Genomic DNA, 24,971 nt, shown 5'->3' with positions numbered 1-24,971 from the left:
TAAACCACAAGGACCAACAAATCCCAGATCTCAGTAGCTCCAAACAGCAAAGGCTTATGTACAAATGTCTCACATTCACCAGCTAAGGCCTCTGTTTCTCCTACAAGCTCTGGAAGCTACCAGCTTTACACCTTCCACCATGGTGGAAACATAAGGCTTCAGAGCTCACCGTGAGAGAGCCAGAGAGTGGATGGTAATTCATGCTACTCCTGCTTGAATTCACTGCCTATGCAGTTCATTGGGCCAAGCTAGGCTGGGCTTATGGGCAGGTGTGGAGGAAAAATGATCTTTCCATGTATCTTTGAAGAAGCTTGAACCAGAAATGCATGGTAAACATATACCCCGTACAACATACCACACGTAGACACAGTCAGGATGTTCCTATAAAAATCTGTTTCCACATTGCAGACAACCCATGGGGAAAGGGAGTGGTGAATAAATGAGGACAAACAAAAATGAATACCATTTTGGTTAAGAACTAACACTGGCTAAAGAGGCCGCCTGGATGAAAAGGGAAGAAGCAGCTATGGGTGGTACCACCCTTACTTGAGTCACAACACCATCTATGTTTGTGGGTTTCCTAAAGAACCACACTGACCTCCTAAACACCAAACCTGGAGGGCAACCTATCACCAGGAGCTGACCACAAGCAGAACTTGGAACCCAGTTCAAAAAACAACTCTAAATTCTATGCACACAACTGTTCTGACAGTTGATAAAAAATGGATGCACAGTGACATTACAAGTCTGGCTCACTTCACTTAGGATGGTTTTTTCCAAGTCTTTCCATTTCCCCATGACTGGGGCCAAGTCATTCTTTCTAGTAGAAGCATATAATTCTCTTGTGTATATGTTCCACATTTTCTTGATCCATTCATCTACTGAGGGGCATCTGGGTTGGTTCCATATTTTAACAATGGTAAATTGTGCTGTGATAAATCTAGTTGTGCTGGTAGCTTTAGTGTGATCTTGCTTGTAATCCTTTGGGAAAGTGCCCAAAAGCAGAGTTGCTGGGTCATAGGGGAGCTCTATGTTTAGCCTTTTGAGGAACTTCCATAATGATTTCCAGAGTGGTTGAACAAGTTTACACTCCCACCAACAGTGTATTAGGGTTCCCTTTTGGCCACATCCCTGCCAGCATCTGTTGTTGTTAGTTTTCTTGATAATGGCCATTCTTACTGTGGTGAGGTGGAATCTCAGTGTTGTTTTGATTTGCATTTCTTCTATGGACAGTGATGGTGAGCACTTCTTTCTGTGCCTTTTGACCATTCTCATTTCCTCTTCAAAAGAAATCTCTAAGTCTTTAGCCCATTTATTGAGGGGGCAGTTGTTTCTTTTAAAACTAGGGAAGGGGAACACCAGAATGGAGAGACAAAGGGTAAAAGGTAAACCAATGCAACAGCAATGCTTACGAGACAATATGCTGTAAACCAACTGTACAATTTGAGGGAGAGTGGAGAGGGAACCCGGTAGGGGAGAAGGTGGGAGAAAAACGAAGGAGGAGGTAACAAGTTTGATAAGAAAGGTACTCACTGCCTTACATATGTAACTGTAACCCCTCTGTACATTACTTTCACAATAAAAAAATTAAAAAAACAGAAAATGGAAAAAAATGTTTTAAATTTTAAAAAATATTAATGAATTAATGAATGCACACATTCACAGTTGAAGAACACCAAGACAGAAACCAGGCAAGCTTTCTGGCACAAGATAGGAAATGAAAGAGAAGAAAAATAAATACAAAAGGGCAGACTTTAAAAAAAAAATAAGTATATCTATCACAAATAATTTCCCTCCAGAGAGTACAAAGACTAGTTCTCATCATGGATTAATGGAAGAGACTTTTAAGAAAAAAAATATAGAAAAAAACTGAAATGATAAAGGAAAAGAAAACGAGGATGAGTTGAAAAACATACTGGTAGAGCTCAGAAAGTCAGTGGAAGATAAAAGTAAAACAATTAGAGATGAACATCAACATGGCAGCAACAGAAAACAGCCCGGAAGCAGAGAGACATGCTTTACAAAATTACATGAAATGAAACAGAATGGAACAAGGAGATCAAATAGGAACAGACAAGATCAGACAAACCGAAGAAAATGAAGGCTGTCATGGTCAAATTGGTGTTCTGAACAGAAAAGGGGAAAGACGGTGGTAAGGGAGGAGGGAGGAGAATCCTTCAATTCAAAGAAGTACTTTGACATTAAAAAAAAAAAAAAGACACAAAACTAGAAAACTCCACATTTGAAAGACACACCGTGTCCCATGATGAACTATCAAGAGCTAGGGACTGAGTTTCAGAGAAAACTGTTTTGTACAGGTTGTTCAGGAGTGAAGAATCAGAGGAAACTGTCAGGTTCCCTTCGTCTCCAACAGAACACTCTACCCTGGAAAATGATCCAAGAGCAGCCACCCAATTCCAAGGCAGGAAAGGCTGGCCATGAACTTTCTTCTCAGCCAGTGTGACGCTGCACCATGAAAACCCACAGGCCAGAGTTCCCAAGCATGCGCACATCCGAGGACTACATTAACAGAACCCTTCTTGAAAACTGAATGATGAAATCCAGCCTAACAAAACATGAATCTAAATTAAACACTAGGCCACAGAAAAGGGCAAGAGTAAATGTTGGGTCATTCTAAACATAACATCAAGACTCAACAAGCGTAAGAGTTGGTTGACAACAGAAAACACAATCCTGCTTAACTCTTAGGAGGTCGGAGTAAGGCAAAAGGAAGTATGGAAAAATCCTGCATTCTCATCAAAGAAAGCAAATTTTAACATCAAGACCTACAGAGTTTCTTAAAAGCAAAATTCTCTTTTCCCAAACTTGCATTTCTTTCTTGTTTTCTAGCTAGATGATTTTTATGTTTTTCTATCTTTACTGTAAAGGTGCTGAACGGGGGGGGGGGGGGTTACAGTTACATAAAGAAGGTAATGAGCACATTTCTTTTTAAACAGTTACCCCATCCCTCATTTTCTCCCACTTACCCCTCCTTACTTCCCTTCTTCCCTCCCAAGCTATATAGTTTATCTCCAATATAGTGTTAAGTAAGTATCATTGTTGCATTACAAAACTTGTATGTCTCAACTGATGCATTTTTATCTCAGACGTGTCTGTTCAGAAACTGCTCTCTCTTGTTATTTACAAATATTTATCTGAAGTGCAGTAATTGCTTCTGTGTATTCCAGTGATTTCTCCTCTGGTAAATTCAAGTAGATTTATGCTTAACAATTGTCAGGGAAAAGTTAAGTATGATATGTGCCTATTTTTTGTAAAAACTATACCCACTAACACATCTGGCTATGCATATGTATAACAAGAACCTCAAAGGACAAGATCAAATGTTGACAAATGAATTTCTGGGAGGCAGACACTTGTTTTGCTTTGTATTTCTTACTTAGCTCTTTCCTGAAGGCTTAAAAATGTTTTATAAGCAGCTACATTTCTGCAAATATAGTTAGCACAGTCTCACTGAAGTAAACATGCTGCAGATAAAACCAGCCCATGAAAATGTGCCTGTCCCTACACTCCAAGCTCTCCCCCAACCTTCTGCAAAAGGCAGCAGCTGGGGCTTTCCAGCCTCACCAGAGGCCCCTGTCCACCGTAGCTCTTCCTCATCGCCAGAAACGGTATCATGCAGCTGGGCTTCTCTGCTGAACCACGAGTGCTGGTGTCTTCCTGTCTCCTCCTGTTAAATCAAAAATGCCGTCCTTGTGCGCTAGGCCTCCTGGAACAAATTACCACCACAGACATTAATTCTCTCCGAGTTCTAGAGTCCAAAAGTTCAAAAGCAATGTTTTGGCAGGGTTATTTCCTTCTGGGGAAACGGAGGGACAATCCATCCTCCTCTGCCTCTCTCCCAGCTTCTGGAGGCCGCCAGCAATCCTGGCGGTCCTCCGGTTATGTGAGTATCACTCCACTATCTGCGTGGGTTTATGGTACACCTAATCGAGGACAATTTCATCCCAGCATCCTTTATTGCGTCTGCATGGGCCCTACGTGCATAGGGTGCTCTGTCTATTGGAAACGTTACCATTCAACCCACGACAAGGGATTTCTGGATGGTATAAAAACTCATAACTGAGTTGCTCCTGTTTGGAAATTCACACAAACAGCAAACAATCTGCAAGATGATAGTTTTACAAAACACATGCGGCCTAAGGATTGCACTTTGGTGAAAAGAAAAAACATTTAACTTTTCTGAGTCTTTAAGATTGAATGAAGATAGGAAATAATGCTTATAAAGTGCTTCATAAAGTGTCTCAAATATAGTAGGTATTTGTTATGCTAGTGTTCTACCTCAGAGAGAGTAAGCCAGAGAGAATCAAGCATTTGCATAACTCAATAAACACAATCACTTAAATAATAAATGCTTTTATTGTATGTATACTTGGGACTTTTACATCATGTGGTAAAGGACAGATGATTGCAGTGGGTATCATTTCATTTTTTTACTGTGAGCCAAGATTACAGGAACCAAACAACCTGAAGTCGTGGGAACCAAAGCCTGGTTGGCATTGTGAAAAAACAATCTTAAACCAGGTGGCAAATTCAGGACACATTCCTATAGAACTTGAGATCGTGAGCCCTAATTCCACAACGCTTGGGATTCTTAAATAGGTGCATTGTCTCCATTTTAATACACACTGAGATATTCAGAACCTCAGAGAATATTCCGTACAAATCTTCCATAGAATCACTAATGGAGTCAGTTCGTTCTTTTCCACATTACTAAGCCTATCAGTCAAGGATGCTTTTTTGCTTGTAGACAACAGAGTACCTGAGCAGCAGAGGATAAAACTAGTAGACATTTTTACTCCCTCGTGTAACAAGGAGTTGGGTGATCACCAGCACAGGTTCAGATGCTCGTTAAAGCCATTGGGGACCCAAGTGCATCTATCTCCCCATTATCTCATCCTCGAGTTATGTCTAATGCTCATGCCTGTCCTCAAATGATAAAAAAAGATGGCCCTGCACTTCACACCACACTTCCGTGTGAGAGCTAGGCAGAGCTGAGCCACGGGCGAGCTAGTTGCTCTGTATATTTTCATCAGGAAAGTCAAGTTCTTCTACAATTCCTAGTGAAGTATCTGCTTAGAGTCCATGGCCAGACTCCTGTCAAAGAGAAGCCTCCCAGATGAGAAGGATGTTGGGAAGTGAAGATATAGATTGGCATAGATTGCCATCCACCAAGCTCAGGATTCTGATAGCAAAGCTTAGAGGTGGGGGAAGAGATCAATTTAATAACAGTAGGTGCCACAAAGGAAACCGGGAAAGCTCACATGATTCAAACTCAAAAAGTCCTGTTGAGCCAGGCTCGTGCCTGCAATCTTAGCTATCCAGGAGGCTGAGATTGGAGGATCATGGTTGGAAGCCAGCTTGGGCAGAAGAGCCCATGAGGTGTTTAGTTCCAATTAACCATCAACAGCCAGAAGTGGAGCTATGGCTCCAGAGGGAATGTGCTAGCCTTGAACACAAAAGCTCAGGGACAGCACCAAAGCCCAGATTTCAAGCCCCAGGATCGGGAAGAGGGGTGGGGGTAGGGGGAGAAGTCCTGTGAAGTTTGGCCTCCTCAAAGCCAATATCTGTTTAAGAGGTATCATTCTCCATGCTAAGAATCTGAGTGATTTAGTTCAATAAAACAAAAATTGAGAAGAGTAATCTCTTGAAATTAAACACCAAGCTATGATGTTCCTATTGACCTTCAAAGAAAAACTTGATTCCCCCCAGGGCCTTCACAACCCTGTGTAGCCTGGTCCCAGCCCAGCCGCTCTGGTCTCTGATACCCGCACCCTGGCCCTCTCGGTGTTGCCTGGCTCTCTTCCCTGCTGTAGCAAATCTTGCTGTGTCCTTCTGCTGTCAGTCGAGACCTCTATCTACCCCCTCTCCCTATGCTCACTGGCCTCAAATTTTCATCTTTTAGATGTCTACTAGAAGGTTCCTCTTCAAAGAAACCTCTGATCCTTTCCTAACTAGCTCTCCAGCCTCTCACCGGAGCTCACCATCCTGCTAATAGCTTTCCAGTCTTCATAGCACGTAGGCTATTCAAAACTGTCACTGTGTTTGCTTGTTTGTCTGATGTCTGTCCACAACTCTGTAATACCACCACTCTCTGAAGGCAAGACTTTCATGGGTCCTGTTTTCCATTATTGTTCCCAGCACCTAGACCTTTCCTTTGCATAGAGCAGGTTTTCAGTAGCTCTCTGATGAATGAGCAAGGGAATGTACCAAGACTAAAGGATGCAGCATGGAAAATTTCCAAGCAGAACTAGTAATAGGGACACAGATTCAAGGAAGGAGGCTAAGGGAGATACACTGAAGGCCCCCTATAGTACTGGGGGGTACTGAGTATTGGAGAGGAGGAAATGTATGTGCTCCTTGCCCTCAGGAAGACACAGAGGCCTAACCAAACAATGCAAAGGAATGTGTAAAGGGCTGTTAGAGGAAGAGAGGGTGGGGCTGAGCACCACAGCTGCCAGCTTCAGACTTCCAAATTGAAAAACAGTGCACACAGTTCCCCAGGGAGATACTCCTTGCAATGCTATTGGCACACACACACACAAAATTCAAAACACCCTACTATCCAACAACAAGGAACTAGTAAAAAAAAAAAAATCTCCAACTTACCCATGTGATACAATCTTGAAATTATGTTGCAAAGTCACACTTTATTACATGAAAATTAGTTAGAGTGAGGGTCGATAAGTATATGCAAAGTGTGAGAGAGAGAGAGAGAGTTGGAGAGTTGGAGAGAGAGGGGGGAGAGGGGGAAGAAGAGAGAGAATTATAGATCTTTCCAGATGTAGATCCCAAAATGATAACAAGGTTGTTTCTGGGTGGTCTAATTACAGCTGAATCCTGTTTTCTTCCTTTTATTGTCCACATGCTTTAATTTTTCTCTGATTAATTTGTTTTTAATTGTGCAAGCCTTCTCCCATTTGGAACAATCCATGTCTTAAATCTCCTAACAGTAAGATTTAAACTGTGAGTATCAGAAAGTTTTTCACTAAACCAGGAGATCAAGCTTCTACTAAGTCTTATTCCAGATAAATGTTCAAGAGGCGAGGTCATGGCGCAAGAATGCAGTGAGGGTTACACCGATAGGACAGCCATGATGAGGCCTAGGACCCTGAACTGTGACGGCAACTCGAACCCGCAAAGAGCAGAACTACTTTTCAGAGAGGATAAAGGAATTCATCACCAGTGACCTGAGCCAAGAAAGTTCCAGAAAGGGTTTGGGAGGGAAAGGAGATCCCCGGTTTCACACAAACTGGTTACACACGGGAAACAGGCATTAACCAGAAAAGCAAAGGTTGGCTGGGTGACAACTCCAGGCCAGGCATACAATTTCAGAAATTACCTTTCATTGATTCAAATAGCCTCACCTAGCCACGTTCTGGCAAAATGACTGCTGGAAAGTCCTTGGTCAGGACTATAGTTACTAGCAAAGGATAACTATGTCTAGTTCAAAGTTCAGGAGCAAAAGCACCAGGTGGACCTAGGAATCAGCCGCCATACCCACAATGCCCACGATGCCTCCTTAGCGTTGTGCCCCGTGCTAAATTCACTTCATCCTCAGAATTCACAAATTCCCTTGAAGTTTGAGGATGCTTAAGAAGTTGTCCAACATCCTCAAGAGCTTAAAAGACCAAAGCTGTGCTTGATTCCGGTAACCTTGCCTGTTCTCTTCACCTGTGCATGGCCGTACACTGTACTGTCAGCCTCCAGTCTGAGTCAAGTCTTCCAATGAGTAGAAGACACTCAGTGAGCAGCTAACCCAGCAGGTAGCACGCAGTTCCCCTGGCTATTAATCTGGAGCCATTGGCTGAAATAAAAGTCTTTAAGCAGAGGCCAAATCAACTAAGACACTTACGTCAATATGGCGTCCTGCCTATAGGATCCTATAACATTGGATCCTCAAAGAAGCAAAAAGAATTAGTAGAGCCGGAAGTGGCGCTGTGGCTCAAGAGGTAGAGTGCTAGCCTTGAGCAAAAAGAAGGCAGGGACAGTGCTCAGGCCCTGAGTTCAAGCCCCAGGACTGGCAAAAAACAAACAAACAAACAAACAAGAATTAGTAGAAAAATTGATGAAGTCTGGGCAGGCTCGAGTTTGATTCATACTATATATAAATACATAAGTATATGCATACATCTATATGTATATATGGGCACACAAATACCCATATACATACTCACAAATACATAAACATATACAAATAAGAAAGACCTGCCCTTATGGAATGAGGGTGGAGTAAGGTGACTGAGCTACCAGTGTGTCTGTTCAGTGAGAGCCCCTCCTTCCCACCTCCAAAGAAGTTTCTAGGCTCCCTATGGATACCCTCAGCTGGTCTGCTCAGTTTACCTCGAGTCTCAGAAGGGGATTGGCTAGCCTAATTGTACTCAGAAAGTTGTTGGCACGATGGACTAGAAGTCAAGTGTTATGGATTGAATGTCGGTGTTCCCAAAAATTCATGTTGAAGCCTTTCCCCACAGTGTGAGTTAGGGCAGTGTAGGCTCACCGAGACAGTCAGCCCTCCTGAGACAGTCAGCCTCTACCAAGCCAGGGTTCCCTCTAATACCAACTACGGCTTAAAGACAGGGAGACCTTTCAGATCAATTTTCAGTTCTCTTCTGCTCATTTCAAATTTTCATCTGCCCAGAAACATCTCCAACTAAAATGGACTACTCTAAAATGGTGGAATTTGGCAAAACCAAGAAATAATCCCCTTTAATCAGACATCTATATCCTTGAAAGCTTATATACAACTAAAATATTATTGTGGGTACAAACAGGGCAGATTTGCCTTGCTGGGTTGTTTTTTTTTTTATTCATGGAAGCCTCAATTATCACTTAAGCAATAGTTCTTAACCCCAGGCTCTTCATCCAAATTATCTAGGAAGTTTGGTTAAAATCTACGTGTCTGGACAGATCTGGGAGAGTCTAAATCATTAGATCTTTGGGATGGATTTCTGGGATCTATGTTTATTTGATGAGTAGATGAACATGACCAAAGTACATTATATGCATGTATAAAATGCAACAGTAAAACACCTTTCTATAATTAACATACACTAATATAATTAGCTGTCTGAAAGAATCAAGCATTGTGTAGAACCAACATGGAAACTCAGGATAATCCATGTGGTAGATTTCCTGATTGAAACAGTGAGCTTTAAACTCTGACATTTCAGGATTTGAACTGGCATCTTCTTCGGTGAGTCTATGACCCTGTGAATATTTTGTTCCCTTCCCTGAGCATCTCATCTAGAAAAATCCATATGATAGGACCTACCTGAGTTGTGACACTCAATTAAGATGGCATGTTCAAGCATGCGACCCAAAGTGTGACACAATGCAAGTGTTTAATAAATTGATAGGATGTCCTTTTTGTTCCTCTGTGCCCCCATGCTGGAATGGAGGTTAATGTGTGATCAGAACTGAATTATGTGGGGAGGCAAAGTTCTTTGTCTCAAAAAAACAGCTCAGTCAACTTAAAGGCAGAGAGTATATTGCTAAAACAGTTTCCATATGCCCTGCTAAGTGCCAATAGCTACAATTTCTCACCCCTGCTTCCCCGCCATCAGAACTCATCAAGGAAATTAGAACTTCCTAGGAATTTTAATTTAGGGTTATAAATGTCCACATTCATAATTTTCTTGGATGCCTTCCACGCTATTTTGGAGCTTTGGCTTAGTCCTGTATGTGTCCAATTAACTAATTGTCCCTTCGAGATGTAAATAACTATATGACTAAATGTTTGGAAAGTAGAGAGAAGGAAATAATAATTCAGAGTTCTGCCATCTAAGTGCAAGCAGTTAATATGTGAGCTATATCCAGTGCAATCACACTGAACACCATTTCATGTCTCCAGTTTTCCTCTCAACAGTACACTGTGAATGTTTTCCTTATTGTGGCAAATTCATCTGTGGTAGCCACACTTGGAACAAGTCCCATAATGCTAGATTGAGCGGCCATGAACTTAGCAATCCTACTGTGGTCCAGAATTTCCGTTTATTCCAATGATTTCTTTTTCTGTTTTAATAATGCTGAAATGAGCATCTTTCATGTTGATATTTTTTGCTGAATTTAAAATCAGTTCCTTGACCTAGATTTCTGGTTTAGAGATACAAAATTTACATTTGAGAACAGTTCTATCGTAGCTGGATAAATTTAGAAAAGCCACAAATATTTCTTTAAATGTGTTTTCTCCTTGCTTTGTGGAGAATAACTTTTCCCAAAGCAGCAATAAGGCAGGCTGTGATCTACCAGACATAAACCGAATTCCAATGGGTCACAGGATCCCCTTTTATTTGGCTGCTAAAACTTCAACATCAATTGTGAATTACAACCAAGAGACAAAACAGAGCCCTGAACAATGACTGTCATCCAGATTGCATATCTCATTCCACATGGCAGAAATGAACTGCCATTGCTACACACACACACACACACACACACACACACACACACACACATACACACACACACACTAGGAAATTCTCACAGTACAATGAACCATGTACACAACAAATGGTATTCAATAGCTATCTGGTGAGTCTGCCTCGACCTTAAAAGCAACCATTCCTTCATCTTTCATTATTCCTGGGAGACAGTAAATTCAATAAGAACTTGTTTATACAAATAACCATCAGTATTTATTGAGTACCCATGATGTACTACAGAACGCTAACGATTATCTCATCCGGCCACACAAGCAGGAACAGTGAGACAAGCAGAGCACATTATTTTTTCACAACCACAGTCGTGAGAACACATCTACTCTCAGTGGTAGAGCCCATCTTCAGACCCACGGCTGGTAGCTTCAAGACTCATAATCTTTTTTTTTTTTTTTTTTTTTTTTTTTTTTTTTGGCCAGTCCTGGGCCTTGGACTCAGGGCCTGAGCACTGTCCCTGGCTTCTTCCCGCTCAAGGCTAGCACTCTGCCACTTGAGCCACAGCGCCACTTCTGGCCGTTTTCTGTATATGTGGTGCTGGGGAATCGAACCTAGGGCCTCATGTATCCGAGGCAGGCACTCTTGCCACTAGGCTATATCCCCAGCCCCAAGACTCATAATCTTGGTCAACACCAGAAACCTTCCTCTTGTCATTACCAACAGCTCAGGCCAGGCATCCTGATTTCAGCTTAATGTATTAATTTTCTACTGCTGCCATAGCAAATGAAGACAAACATTGGTCTACGTAAAGCAGCACGGTTATTAGCCAGCAGTGCTCTGGAATGGGTCCCGAGAGTTGTGTTCCTGTGGAAGGTTCTGGGGCAGATGCTGATCCTTTGCCATGTCTCTATCCTAGAGGTTAGCCTACACTTGATGTATGGCCCCTTCCTCAATGTTCAAAGATGTCAGGGCAACATCTTCTGTCTCTCCACCTTTCCCTCTGCCTCTGCCCTTGCACCGCCTGTCTGTGTCTCTGTTCCTCCTGCCTCCTTCTCGGGACGCCCATGAACACACTGCTGCGCACACATGTACCATCCAGAAGATCACCCCTGTCCTGATCCTTACCCCTGCAGGCCGCTGCCATTGAAGGTCGCCTGGCACAGGTGCTACGAGTTAGAATGTAACATCTTAGAAAAGCTGATAGGCCTGAAGAATGGATAAGACTAAAAGACATCCATCCATGTACATGTAGAACTACTTTCTAGAGATTTTCACAAGAATAGAAATCTTCAAAGGTTGGAATTGTAGCGATCCCAACAAAGCCAATAATAAGAGACAGAGAGAGCATGGAAAGAAACCAGGTCAACCTTCTTAATGTTTGCTCCCTTAAAGGTAAGCACATATGTCACGCTTACCTAAGCCATTTCATAGCCACAATGACCTTAGCAGGGATCAGCCTTGACCCCAAAACAGGGAAAAGAAAGCTGAAGTGCAGACTAGTTATGAAACCCTCTTGAGGCGGAACAGGCCTGTGATGAGGACCCAGAAGGCTCTGATTCCAAAGCCTAGGTGTAGTCCATCCTTCAAAGACCACTGATGACTAATCCCATCCAGAGGAACAGAACCTTCGAAAAAACATCAAGAGGCTGGATTCTGGGGGAGGGTTTGGGGGCAAGTATGGCTATAATCCCAGCACTAGAGAGCCATAAGTAGCAGGGTTGCAAATCTGAGGCCAGCCTGGACTACATAGTAAAACATTGTAGAGAAAAAAGACACAGAGACAGAGGGATAGAGAGAAAAATAGACAGACATGCAGTCAGACAGAGAAAGAGACAGTGACAGAAAGAGAAAGAAAATAAAGAGACAGGGGAGGGAGGGAGGGAGGGAGGGAGGGAGGGAGGGAGGGAGGGAAAGAGAGAAAGGAAGGGAAGGGAAGGGAAAGGGAAAGGGAAAGGGAAAGGGAAAGGGAAAGGGAAAGGGAGATAAGAAACCTGACACTGCATACAACTGTACATCACCACCCTTTGCCCAGCATGGGTCTCTGCCATCATTTCCGTAGCTACTTGCTAGGAGATGTGTTTCATCTCCCCCCACAGGAAAAGCTCTCAACTAGTACTGATTCTTGTCGCACTCGCTCCAATTGCTGCGTGGGCACAGAGCAGGTACTAAGTCAAGGTTTGTGTAGCAAACGAATACCACTCCTTTGACCCAGAAACAGCTGATGTGAGCAAAGCCAAGCACTTGCCTCCTGGATGGGAAGGGTGCTCAAAATGAAAAATAGGTGGAGAAAACCTATTAAGCACCAAAATAAACAGTACTCAATCCAAGTAAATGAATAACCTTTCTGGAAAATCCCTTGAGATCTAATTCAGAGGCTGGGCTCTCTCTTTAAAAACTGATTTATAACTACTAAAAAGTATATGCTTCAGTTAACACCAAAAAGGAAGAATAGATTATTTAAAGGGAGCAAAGTAGTATACAGTTCACCCAATGCACCAAGTTGCTGCTCTGTAGAAACAAGGGTGCAGAGACATTCATTACATTGCTCAAACTGACAAGATGAAAAGCTTCAGGCCTAAAACTATGCACTCTGCATTCAGTGCGGATGCCCAAGCTTTTGGGTCCCATCCTCACAAAGAAAGGATGTAGAGAAAACAAATCAACCAAGAGTCCAAGAGATGGGCTGGGGATATAGCCTAGTGGCAAGAGTGCCTGCCTTGGATACACGAGGCCCTAGGTTCGATTCCCCAGCACCACATATACAGAAAATGGCCAGAAGCGGGGCTGTGGCTCAAGTGGCAGAGTGCTAGCCTTGAGCGGGAAGAAGCCAGGGACAGTGCTCAGGCCCTGAGTCCAAGGCCCAGGACTGGCCAAAAAAAAAAAAAAAAGAGTCCAAGAGATGACAGTCTCCCTTTCATGCGCACAGAATATAATCATTCTAATAATGTGCACGTGATTGTTTTTAAGTTTTGACTGTCTGCACACATGGATAATGGCCACTGGCTTTTCAGTTCACTCCTGGACCTCAAGTCTACCTTTGTGTGGTTGCTTTTCACTCCTTATCCTATTGATCACTCTTCCAGAATGTCTCAAACTTCTTTGGGACAAAGAAGTGATTTAAATATCAATAAGTCTCTAAACTTAGCAATTAGTACATATATATATCGGATGAATGAATCATTTTTCTCTGTCTTTAGTATAGGATTCTTTTTTCCTTACAAAAATCATATACACATTTTTTTGTGGTAGGACTTCTGCAAAAAACATTATAATTACTGCCCCCATTGACATCTCATCGTCCCAAAGTTTGATTAAAGGTAAAAAAAAAATGTTGTAATATGGCTGTGGGGGACACAAAATTTATACCACTGAACACATTATTAACTTCAACTCTAGTGTGATCAAAAGAGAATTCTGCCTTCGGCCCAGCTGGTATGAATCAGGCTAAAGTTCTCCAGCTTAACTAGAAAATCCCTTTGCTTTGTGCCCTTTACATGTTTTCAAACTGTGGCCTAAATTGAGACTCTCTCCTTTTCTCCTCATTGTGATTAGCAAGAAAAAAAAAATATATATATATATATATATATAAATCCATTACTGACACTTCTACCAAGGCTCCTTTGATAAAATCAGGTGTCAATCACTTTGATTCTAGCATTGTTTTATTTTTTTCCCTCTACTAAAATAAATGTTTTCATGAACTCACGAAATGTTTTAGTCAGAGCCATCACAGAGTTCCAATTGATGTTTATAAAACAAGCTAGGTTTGGGATCAAATTCAAAATGCCTTCCTTACTTCCAAAATTCTTCCTAGTCAACAGTGAACAGGGCCAATGCCTTGAAACCAAGCATATTTTCATGAAACCAAACATCATAAAACATGAGTGAGAGAACCCTTACATCACTCAGACCCCTAAGATTAATTGACACGTTGAGAGCATTTGTTTCACACTTGCTCAATTTAACAAATACAGCTTTTCACAAAATAAGTCCAAAATCATGCCCATTCCCAGATGTCTGAAATCTTAGCCTTCTTGCTTCTAAACGTCCTCATTGAGAAAGTGTAGGAGAAGAAGAGAATTTGGGACTTTCCCCAAATGTTTAAGTCTGGTGCTAGTCCAGACAACATGCTAGAATGATGAAGAACCAAAAGAAAGATGCCATGTAAGGGCAGTAAAAAGCACCACCTTGTGAAAAATATTGTAAAATAGTCCTTTTATATTATTGGACCACTCTTTCTCCAAGATGGAGTATATTTCTTTTCATTCATACAGACTGTTGTCCACAAGAGTGAATAGAGTGGTCTTTCCCTGTTTGCATGCAGCAACTTTTTCTAAAACTGAAAGGAATTTGCTCATTGCTACTTTACTGGAAACTTGGAAAATACAATCTAGACATAAAGAAAAAAATACACATAATCTTCAACTCCTACACATAGCAATACAGCCACACATATATCTTATTAGTGAGTCTATTTATCTTGTTAGGTGATGCACAAATTACTTTTTAAACCAGCTTGAATGTCCCAAACCAGAAGCACTATTTGGTAGCCTACATTTTTTCCTTAAACAAACTATTATATAGATTTGCCTTTATCATTACATATCCTTATAGAACATAGAAGTTTTATGGCATAATATTCCTTTTGTTGATGGGCCATTGACTACATCCCCAATTGTAGAAGAAATTATTTTTAACGGTTAAAAATAGGGGGGCTGGGGATATAGCCTAGTGGCAAGAGTGCCTGCCTCGGATACACGAGGCCCTAGGTTCGATTCCCCAGCACCACATATACAGAAAACGGCCAGAAGCGGCGCTGTGGCTCAAGTGGCAGAGTGCTAGCCTTGAGCGGGAAGAAGCCAGGGACAGTGCTCAGGCCCTGAGTCCAAGGCCCAGGACTGGCCAAAAAAAAAAAAAAAATGTAGGGGAGGGGCTGGGGATATGGCCTAGTGTCAAGAGTGCTTGCCTCGTATACATGAGGCCCTGGGTTCAATTCCCCAGCACCACATATACAGAAAACGGCCAGAAGTGGTGCTATGGCTCAAGTGGCAGAGTGCTAGCCTAGAGCACAAAGAAGCCAGGGACAGTGCTCAGGCCCTGAGTCCAAGCCCCAGGACTGGCCAAAAAAAAAAAAAAAAAAAAAAATGTAGGGGAGGGGGATTTGGCTGTGATTGATACCCTTGAATGTATAGCCTTGACAATTTTTAAACTGTTTTCTTAAAATCAAATCCTAAAAAGAAAAAGACAGTACACTGGCCTTGCTCTGTTTTTAGACTCTTAAGTAGATGACAATATAAATTTTGTACTTCTAGAAAAAGTATGTAGTACCAGCACCTGTGGCTCACGCCTGTAATCCTCGCTGCTCAGGAGGCTGAGATCTGAGGCTCACAGTTCAAAGTCAGCTCAGGTGGGAAAATCTGTGAGGCTCTTATCTCCCATGAACCACCAAAAAGCTGGAAAAGTGAAGCTATGGCTCCCATAGGAGAGTGCTCGCCTGGAGTACAAGAGCTTAGGGACAGTGCCCAGGTCCTCAGTTCAAGTTCCAGGACTGACAAAAATAAAATTATACAGTGCCACGTTTCATTCCCACCACCTCTATTTCCCAGAGCCTGAGCAGCTGCTCAAGGCTCTGTGCATCTTTACTGAACGCATAGTGCCTTCGATGGTTTTATTCTGCTATGTCTTATTGCTTGTCCAGGCAGCCACGTGCCAGGTTTGGGTCCATGGCTGGAAGAACTGCAGCGAGCCAGGGCCTTGCAGCAGACGGGGATTGTCGCTTGGTCTCCCCCCCTCCACCGTGGGGGGGTCCGGCTTTGCACCTGAGCCATGACGGCCTCCGCTAGAAAATGGCAGCAAGCCAAGCCCTCCTAAATTCTGTGCTTCCCATGTTTTATGCTGCAAAGAAAAGTTATAGACTTAGGTAAAAATATCCATCTTCCCTGACCTTCAACGAGACCATTAGCCGGAAGCTAGAGCATTCCATGCCTATGAGTTCTTTGTAAGGTTGACTGTTTATCTGGTTTACTAAGGTGAAGACACATAATAGAAGTGTACAAGTGCAACCACCGCTTATACTAAATTCTAAAGCATTTTCATCCTCTCAACAGAAAATCCTATACTTAGTATTTACTCTCTGTGCCTTGTCCCATTGCAGCCTTCAGCAACTTACATTTCCCTGTTCTGGACACGTCCTATAGAGAGACACCTCCACTTAGTGGCTTGCGTGTCTTTCGCTTAGCATCAAGCTTTGGGGATCGGACACGTGGCTCGGGGCATTTATCCGTAGCCCATTCCTTTTCGTTGGCTGAATAATATTTCACTATAGATCCTCCATACCTGCCGCGTTTTAGGTAGATTCCGTGCACACTGGCCTGCTGCTTTGTGACCTGGCTTTCAACTCCTTGAGGTCACAAGCAGAGATCCTGCTCGCCTCACCCCCAGGATGTACGGTCTCACTCTTGTGGGGTCTCCATCACCCACACATCTGGATTCCAACTATGGCCGTAGCATTTCATAGCCACATGCAGGTGCTAGAGACAGCTGGCCTCAGCATGCCCTCGATTCCTCATCTGTAACCTGTGGCTGGGAGTCCTGATGGCCTCACGTGCATGAGAGCACAGGATACGAGTTCTGTGCCCACCTTGAAGAATGCTGTGCCCCCACAGGCCCATAGCGAGTGACCAAATCAACAAACTGTATGAACCTGTACCGAGTGCCTACTACACAGCAACCCCCCCCCCCCCACACACACACACACAAAGCAGAGGAACTGGAAGGAGAAAGACAATCAAAACAAATTAGATGGCGTGCAGTACAGAGAGGATGACTGAGGATGGAGCTTTGAAGCCTTGTGATACAGGAAGCAGAGACAAAGTGCTGCAGAACCAGCCCGAAGGGATAGACCCTGAAGAGGCTTACCTGGACCACCAGAATCTGAACAAAAGCCTTGACAATCGCTCCACTTCCTTCTACTCACTGCCTGGGTGAGCAGCTCATCCTAACTAACCCACTCAACTACAGCAGTCCCCCCCCCCACACACACACACACTCCAAACCCTCTCCCGCCCCTCCCCTGCATTTCAAAGACCATTGTCCTTTGACAAAAGCCCTGGAGCAATCTGACATCACTTCTTTTTTTCTGTTCTCTTTTCTCTTCTAGGCTATTTTGTCTAATCCTCTGACTCCTCTGCTGCTAGAATCCCTAGCATTGTTTACCCCAGGACCCAGTCACGTGCTGCTTTTTCCCCCCTTGGAAGGTTCCTATGCCTTCCTTTGGCTAATTCTCCCTCTCGTATCCCCTTAAACATCTCTTCTTCAGAGTGACCCTCCTTGATCTCCCTATCTGAAGTGCCCACACACACCTCGCTCTTAATCTCTATCCCCAGTCCCCCTTCTTCCCCATCGTAGCACACATCCCCCTTGGGTCTGTCTAGTTACTTCCTGAAAAGAGATGGTAAAGCTTGGAGGGTGAGTCTTCAGAGCTTGTGACAGCAAGCAGCTGCCTTATATCTCCTGCCTTCAGTCTTTCCATCAGAGCAATGGAAATAATCATACCGCAAGAGGAATCTCCTGCTATCGTGGCAGGAAGAAGGGGCAAGTCGATGTGGGTAAAGAGCTCAGCATGGAGATTTACCCGTGGCAGGTCAGGAAAGGTCTCTACTGCTCTCCAGTTCCTCACTCACCTCAGAGTACAGGCCTCCCTGGGTCTTTGCAATATCCTAACCAGTATCTAGGTGCATGCTTGAAGAGGAGTAAAGGTTTGAAGAGTAAGGAGTTGGGCCAAATGATGAAAAGGAAAGGAAAACCATGCTGGTCAGAAGAGATCAGCACAAGCCACCCTCAGATTGTTTCCAACTGCCGTGTGTGTAAGTACCAGGCTCAGTACATCAAACTCGGGCTCTCAGCAAATGGCCAGTGGTTGGTGTGTAGGAGATGCTGGATAAAGCTCAATGAGATGAATAAACCCACTGGAGTTAAGAGTCCATCTTTTGGCTAACCCTGGAAAAGTGAAAGGTTCTAGATAGCCTGGGGAGAAAGGAAGGTCAATAGGCAGCAAACACTCCAAGCAAAGGCTACTTGCAAGGTTGGATAAGGGTAGAGGAGGGTCTGGAAGGTGAGATATTGTGTGTTCATGAACTCAAAGCCTGAATGCTGTCCCTGATCTCCCACTTGAACCACAGTGCCACTTCTGGGACTTGTGTTCTGTTTGTTTTGGGTTGTTTACTGGTGATATGAGTCTCACAGATTTTTTTCTGCCCAGGCTGGCTTCAAACCTCTCTCCTCGGAGTCTCCTGACTAGCTAGGATAAGGTGAGATACTTTCAGTGAAGAACAAGTAGAAGTCAATTCTCCCTCCCTGGTCTATAATGTGACTACACCCTGGTCAAGTTACTACTCTTGCACATGATCACTCAGCCACAGAAAGTGTGCATGTGAAGTTGAAAATCTCCACAGAAGAGATGTCCTACACGTGGATGTCAGCGAGCATACCTGTAAGCCTAGCTACTCCGGAGGCTGAGATCTGAGGATCAAGGTTCAAAGTGAGCCTGGGCAAGAAAGTCCATGAGATTCTTACCTCCCATAAGCTGCTCAGAAAAAGCCACAACTGGAGCTGTGGATCAAGTGGCAGAGCACTGGCCTAGAGAAAAAGAATCTCAGGGCCAGCATCCAGGCTCTGAGTTCAAGCCCGAGTATGGGCTCCCCCATCAAAAAAGGGGGTACCCTAGGCTGGTAGTGGGGCTTAAGTCCTCCAGCATCCGCCTACCAACCCCAGTATCATAAAAGAGAAAAAAAAGAGGAGAGAAGAGGGGAGAGAGAGCACGCATGCACTGTGGGTGTTGAAGGCCTCTGCTGTCCTTCAGTCCTGCAGTCCACAGGTGACTGTTCTGTTCCAACACTGGACAGCCCGGTGTCCTGCAGGGCTGGCTCCTCCAGCATGGAGTCAAGGAGCCAATAATGTCACATCAGGCAATACATTTCACCTTGAGCCCAATTCTGCCAGTGTACATACACTGAGCTCCTACAGTGAGCAGGCTGAGTGTGAGCCCAGGGAGATGAAAGAAAAACAGGTTTTCCAGAAGAACCCTGACATCAGTTGTATAGAATTTGGGGGCGTTCATATTAAGCGACTTGTGAGATGCCAACCAACCCAGACATGGTAGAGTTGCCAGGACCACGGTGGCGTGAGGAGAGAGAGCTTTGACGCTCTCTCCGCTGTGAGCATCAGCTTCATGGGCCGTTAAAGTGGCTTCCAAATCTGCGATTCTGTGGCTGTGTTTGTGTTCCAGGGATAAAAAGTGCCTGGCTGGTGAGGATCACTCACTCCTCTGGTGTTGTTTTTACACAGGGATGGGGTAGCATAAATCCACACAGCCTTTTGGAAAGCAGTTTGGCAGTGCATACCAAGAGAGACATAAAACATGGAAACCTTCTGACCCCGTACTTTCATTTCTGGGAATCTATCCTCAGGAAATAACCCTAACTAAGGATAAGAACTTTTCATTACAACCTTTCAGTGTAATCTCCTTTAAAAGTGGGAAAAGTAGAAGCAGCTCCACTGTCCAATAATAAAAAGGCTAAGGGGTAAATCAATTATAGAACAACTATGCCATAGATACTATGTGACCATTCATGGCTCCAAAGACTAATATGATTAATGCATATTAGGTTAAAGAAAAGATAAGTAGTGATAAAGTATAGGTAATAGTGAAAAATAAATGAATACATACATACACACATGATCAAAATAGTGGAAATAAACTAAGATGGTGGCTGGTCATCAGACATACAGAACTAAACATAACTTTCTACCTTTTCCACCTTACACATTTTTTAATGAACAAATATTTCAAAGATCATTCCCTAGTGCCATTACACAGGCTGGGCCCACAGAGCACAGAAAGTCAGTGTATTTTGATCAATATTTTATGAAATACTCATTGGAAAAAATATTAAAAAGAAATCACACACCACGCGCACACACACAATCAAATAAACCTGGCTTGTGACTAGTCCATGAGAATCCTGGCATGGGTGGTGGTTGGGTGTTTGTTCCTAATTCTTGAGCTTCCTCGTCCTTACTTTCTTTAACTCTTTATCCAGATCCCAGATCAAGAGCTCTTTTCAAAATGCATATACAGTCTCCTTCCTCACAAACATACTTTTCACGGGCTCCTTATTGCCCCCAGGATCAAGGCTTTAAACACTTCAAGAGTGTATGTCGTTGGTGGGCTCCACCCTGGTCCATTCTTCTCACCTCCAGCCCCTCCAGCTTCTCTTATTTCCCAACTTGCCTGGTTTTCTCTCAAAGCCAGCCTCTCACTCCGTGCTTAGGAAGCCCATTCTGCCCCTGGAGGAATAGCTTAGACGTTCTTTCCTGGCCCTAAAACTACACAGCAAGAGCCCACAAAGAGCACTCCAAAAAGACAGATTCCCAGGCAGAGCACAGGGAATGCCTGCGAATTAAAGCTGTTCCTTGAGCTGGCACAATACACTTGCCTCACATGTGTGTCAGATCCCCAGCAACTCAGGGGCGGGGGGGGGGGTTGGGGGAAGAAGAAGAATGGTCCCCCCTCTCTGCAAGAGAGCAGCTCCAGTCACATCTCAGCCAATGACATGCATTACCTCATTAAACTTTATAACTATCTCCCTTGGTTTGAACATGATTTTTATTCCCATTTATGAAAGAGAACACTAGCATTCCAGAAGAGTGATACTCAGAGTCATTTGCCCAAGGTCACATGGCTTGACAAGGATGACTTTGACTTTCAAAGCCCAAGGTCTTACTCCACCAACCACCCACATAGAGATGGAAAGACAGACGGCATGGCATACCCATTAATTTAGATTTTAGGGTAACATTCTGTGGCATACCTTTTTTTTTGTCTTTTTTGTTCCAAACAATGATGCTCAGTCCTTTTCCCCAGCCCTGTAACTATCACTATATCTCTCCCACATGATGGTGTCTGCAGAAGACATAGGTTTGGTTGTAAGAAGCATGTATGCGAGATAGACCATCGGCTGCTAAATCTTGGCCTTCCCTGGATCTAAAGTGAGCACCAGACTCTGCACTTGGCTCCTATCCACAGGCCCTTTCCCAGAATGCCTCATGGGTTTCAAGACGAAGGAAAGCAGGGAATGTGGGTTTGCCTTTTTTCTGGGTAGAAGCTGATAAACACCAAATAGAAATAAAGAGAAATAAAGTGAGTTGAGGTTGGGGGGTCCCAGTAAGCAATGGAGCTGATCTTTGAGTGTTATCAGTGCTACTATTGCTATTGGCATTCACACAGAATGTCCTAAAATTCCCAGGTGTGCATCACTGAATGGCCATGTCGCCTCTTAGCCTCTGACCTACCTACAACCAACAAGGAGCCTCTGGTTGATTGTCAGATGCAAAGTTTAGCATCGCAAAGAACACGAGACCGATAGTAGCACTCAGCAGCCAAAAGCAGCATTCGTTTACCTAAGACTTACTGAATGTCTACTATGTGCTAAGTAGTATCTGACCCAATTCTTGTAAGTCGTTTCAATTAGTCTTTGCAACAATCCAAGTGGCTACCTAATACCACTGTCCTTCTTTTAAACTGAGAGCTCAAGGACTCTTTCTGGGAGGGGTCCTCTTGGAATAGAGAATCTTCTTACTTTCCTTTCACTTTCAAATAAGATGACTCTGTTTACCTTTAGGTAAATCAGTAAACAATGAGCTTATTTGTCCAAATGAGTCTATGTTGGATGCCTAATCTATCACATCATAGAGGAAGTGTTTAGTAACTGGGTATTATTTATTGTATGCTTTCTCCCAGTGCACCCCTTGAAGACTTCTGGGTTGCAGCTACAGCCCTTCATCTAGATCCCTGTCTTGGAACGCTGACCTGAGAGACCAGAGGGGGGCATTGCAGTGGCCAGGCCCACCCACCAGAGGAGGAGCAACTCCTCCTCAGCTGGAAGGAAGCGTAAGTTTCTGGCTGCCAGTGTGTTCTGGGAGTCCAAGGGCAAGATTGGTTTCACCATTCCAAACAATGCCACCCCAAGTGCTGGCAAACCACCCCTCTTTCCTTTGCACCATCTTGAATTTCCCTTGGATTGGCCCCTTGGCAAAGTTCTGTGTAAAGGAGAGACCTGCAGCCAGTTCCTTTTTTATTCTTCACAGGCTGAAGGTTATTGTTAGCTGGCTGCCAGGAGCTGCCTGTTTCCTCCCTCAGCCAAAAGGGACAGCTCACCTCCTTCTTCCCTTGGAGCTTCTCTTGATTCCTTCACAGGAGGTATTACCTGAAGGTGCCATTCGAAAGCCAGTCTCCCCTGCTGGCCTGGCACTCCCTCCTTTCTCTTCACCTCACCTCACACTGGCCCACTGGGCTCTGGCCAGAATGAAAATCCCAGCAGGATCTCTTGGCTGTTCTTGTCCCACCCACAGTCTATCTGGACGTTTTTTAGAAGAAGCAATTATTGCGGAAACTTGGGACCTTGGGGTGTTGAACTTGAAACCATATTTTCACATGGTGGCTCCAAACCTTAACAACCGTGTGCCTTGGGACACGTTCATTACCCTCCTGAAAGTGCAGATTATAGAAATGGGCTTTGCGATTGTAGAAGTGGGCAATATCCATCCTGGTCACCCAATGGAAAGCTTCTAGTGGTGAGCAAGTCCTTCTCCTGTATGTGTGTGTGTGTGTGTGTGTGTGTGTGTGTGTGTCCGCCCACGCTCGTGCACCAGAACTGGAACTTGAACCCAAGGCTTTGCACTCCTCCTCTACCACTTGAGCCACACTTCCACTGCTAGCTTTCTGATGGTGAGATAAGAGTCTCTAGAATGTATCTGTCTGGGCTGGCTTTGAACCTTGATCCTCCGATTTCAGCCTCCTGAACCTAGGATTACAAGCCAGAGCCATTGGTGCCCAGCTGAACACATCGTTGCTTTTTGTCCTCATGGAGGTTAAGATACACATACCTACCTCATGCAACTATTAGGAAAGTAGTAAAATATCAGGTGGTGATACAGCTTCTAGTGCATAACACAAAGCAAGAACAAGTTAGTTATCAATATTATTACAATTATGCTCATTAAAATAAATGAATCTACTGATTGAGAATCTAACTGAAAATTTAACCATTCAAACATGTTTTCAAACCAAGCATTTTTTTTCAATGAGCACTTTAGCATGGGTATCAGCTGTGAGTAAGGTCTAAACTCAATATATACCATTATGATCTATACTTATCAAATTTGGCAAGTGCCTGTCAAATAGTAGACTCCAAATAAGTTTGTGCATTGCCTATTCTTTGTCATGATAGATTTGGTTTTTGGCTTTGCAATGAATAAAATCAAAATATAATTAGTTGTTGGGATGGTTGTATATAGGGAAATGGTATTATTCAGTTATCAAATATCTGATTTTGGGAGTGGTTCACCCTTAGCAACAGACTAGAGGTTGGGCATGCTCATTGAAGGGCAGAGGATAGTAAGGATCTGTTGGAAGACATTAGGGGGAGACAACAGAACTCGAAGTCCAGTGCTGCAACAGGAAAATAAGAGGAAGTATTCCCTTGGCTATGAGTACATGCTCATCAGTGGTACCCTTCAGAGCCCATCTGCACTAATGACTAACTATTCTTGTCATGCTTTGGCATTTAGTTGAAATTAGTCATTAAATTAACTATTGCGTATTGAACATTTCTAGATTCAAGCTCATGGCTGCATGTGGGTAACATGAAGATGCTTTTTGTAAGGTGCATATTCCTGTCCTTGGATCTGTAGCAGATATAATTCTTGAAAGAAAAAAAAAAGACAGATTCCCCTAAGAAGCTGCAATTTATTTATTTGTTTGTTTATTTATTTATCTATTAATTTGTTTGTTTATTGCCAGTCCTGGGGCTTTAACTCTGGTTGTGGGTGCTGTCCCTGGGCTTTTTTTTAACTCAAGACTAACAATCTAACACTTGAGCCACAGCACCACTTCTGGCTTTTTCTAAGTTAATTAGAGATAATAGTCACAGCACCACTTCCAGCTTTGTCTGAGTAATTAATTAGCTATAAGAGTCTCATGGACTTTCCTGCCCAGGCTGGCTTTGAACCACAATCCTCAGATCTCCGCTCTCTGAGTAACTAGGATTACAGGCATGAGCCAGCAGGGCTCAGCTGCAAATCTGAGAGGTTGGTTTTCTCACATAGATAAACAGCCTTCATCTTTCTGCTAGAGATTCCCACAAGCTGAGGAACGAAACAAAGGCCATTTTGACATCAGTTGTGGGGATAAAGGATGACCAACCACATGAGAACAAGCAAAGCCTCTTTACTCCGAGTTTGCCAGGAACCATGCCACTCTCACTTATATTTGTTCAGAGACTCAAAAGGGACAGAGAAGTGGGAAAGTTGCATGAAAACTGGGAAGGCTCAAGATCTGTCCTGATTGGAAGCTGGAGTATGGGAAAGTTGGACACAGCTGATGGTGGGGCATTCTATGCCCCTGGTGTGAGGGGCAGATCTGGCTTTCCCTGGTTGGACTTAAGTTGGAAATGGAGACAGACATTAAAGAAGTTTTCAGTTATCAGTTACTAATCAAATCCTGGCCATCTGGAGATG

General features: G+C 43.5%; 1 protein-coding gene across 3 annotated transcripts in view; it reads left to right on the top strand.

Annotated features, from left to right (window-relative positions):
* The window catches only part of C1qtnf7 (C1q and TNF related 7), an 83,516-nt gene that overhangs the window by 43,183 nt on the left and 15,362 nt on the right, over positions 1–24,971 (top strand). The window contains exon 1 of one of the 3 annotated variants that reach the window (XM_048364570.1): positions 12,503–12,569. The exons of the other annotated variants lie outside the window; for them this stretch is intronic. The gene's annotated coding sequence lies outside the window, so the exon portion shown is untranslated. Of the gene's footprint in view, positions 1–12,502; positions 12,570–24,971 lie in introns of those variants that run through there. 3 annotated transcript variants of the gene reach the window in all.

Source organism: Perognathus longimembris, chromosome 16, assembly GCF_023159225.1.
Source record: "Perognathus longimembris pacificus isolate PPM17 chromosome 16, ASM2315922v1, whole genome shotgun sequence".
Lineage (NCBI taxonomy): Eukaryota > Metazoa > Chordata > Mammalia > Rodentia > Heteromyidae > Perognathus > Perognathus longimembris.
Note: the sequence above shows the minus strand (reverse complement) of the source record. Positions and strands in the feature narration are given on the sequence as shown.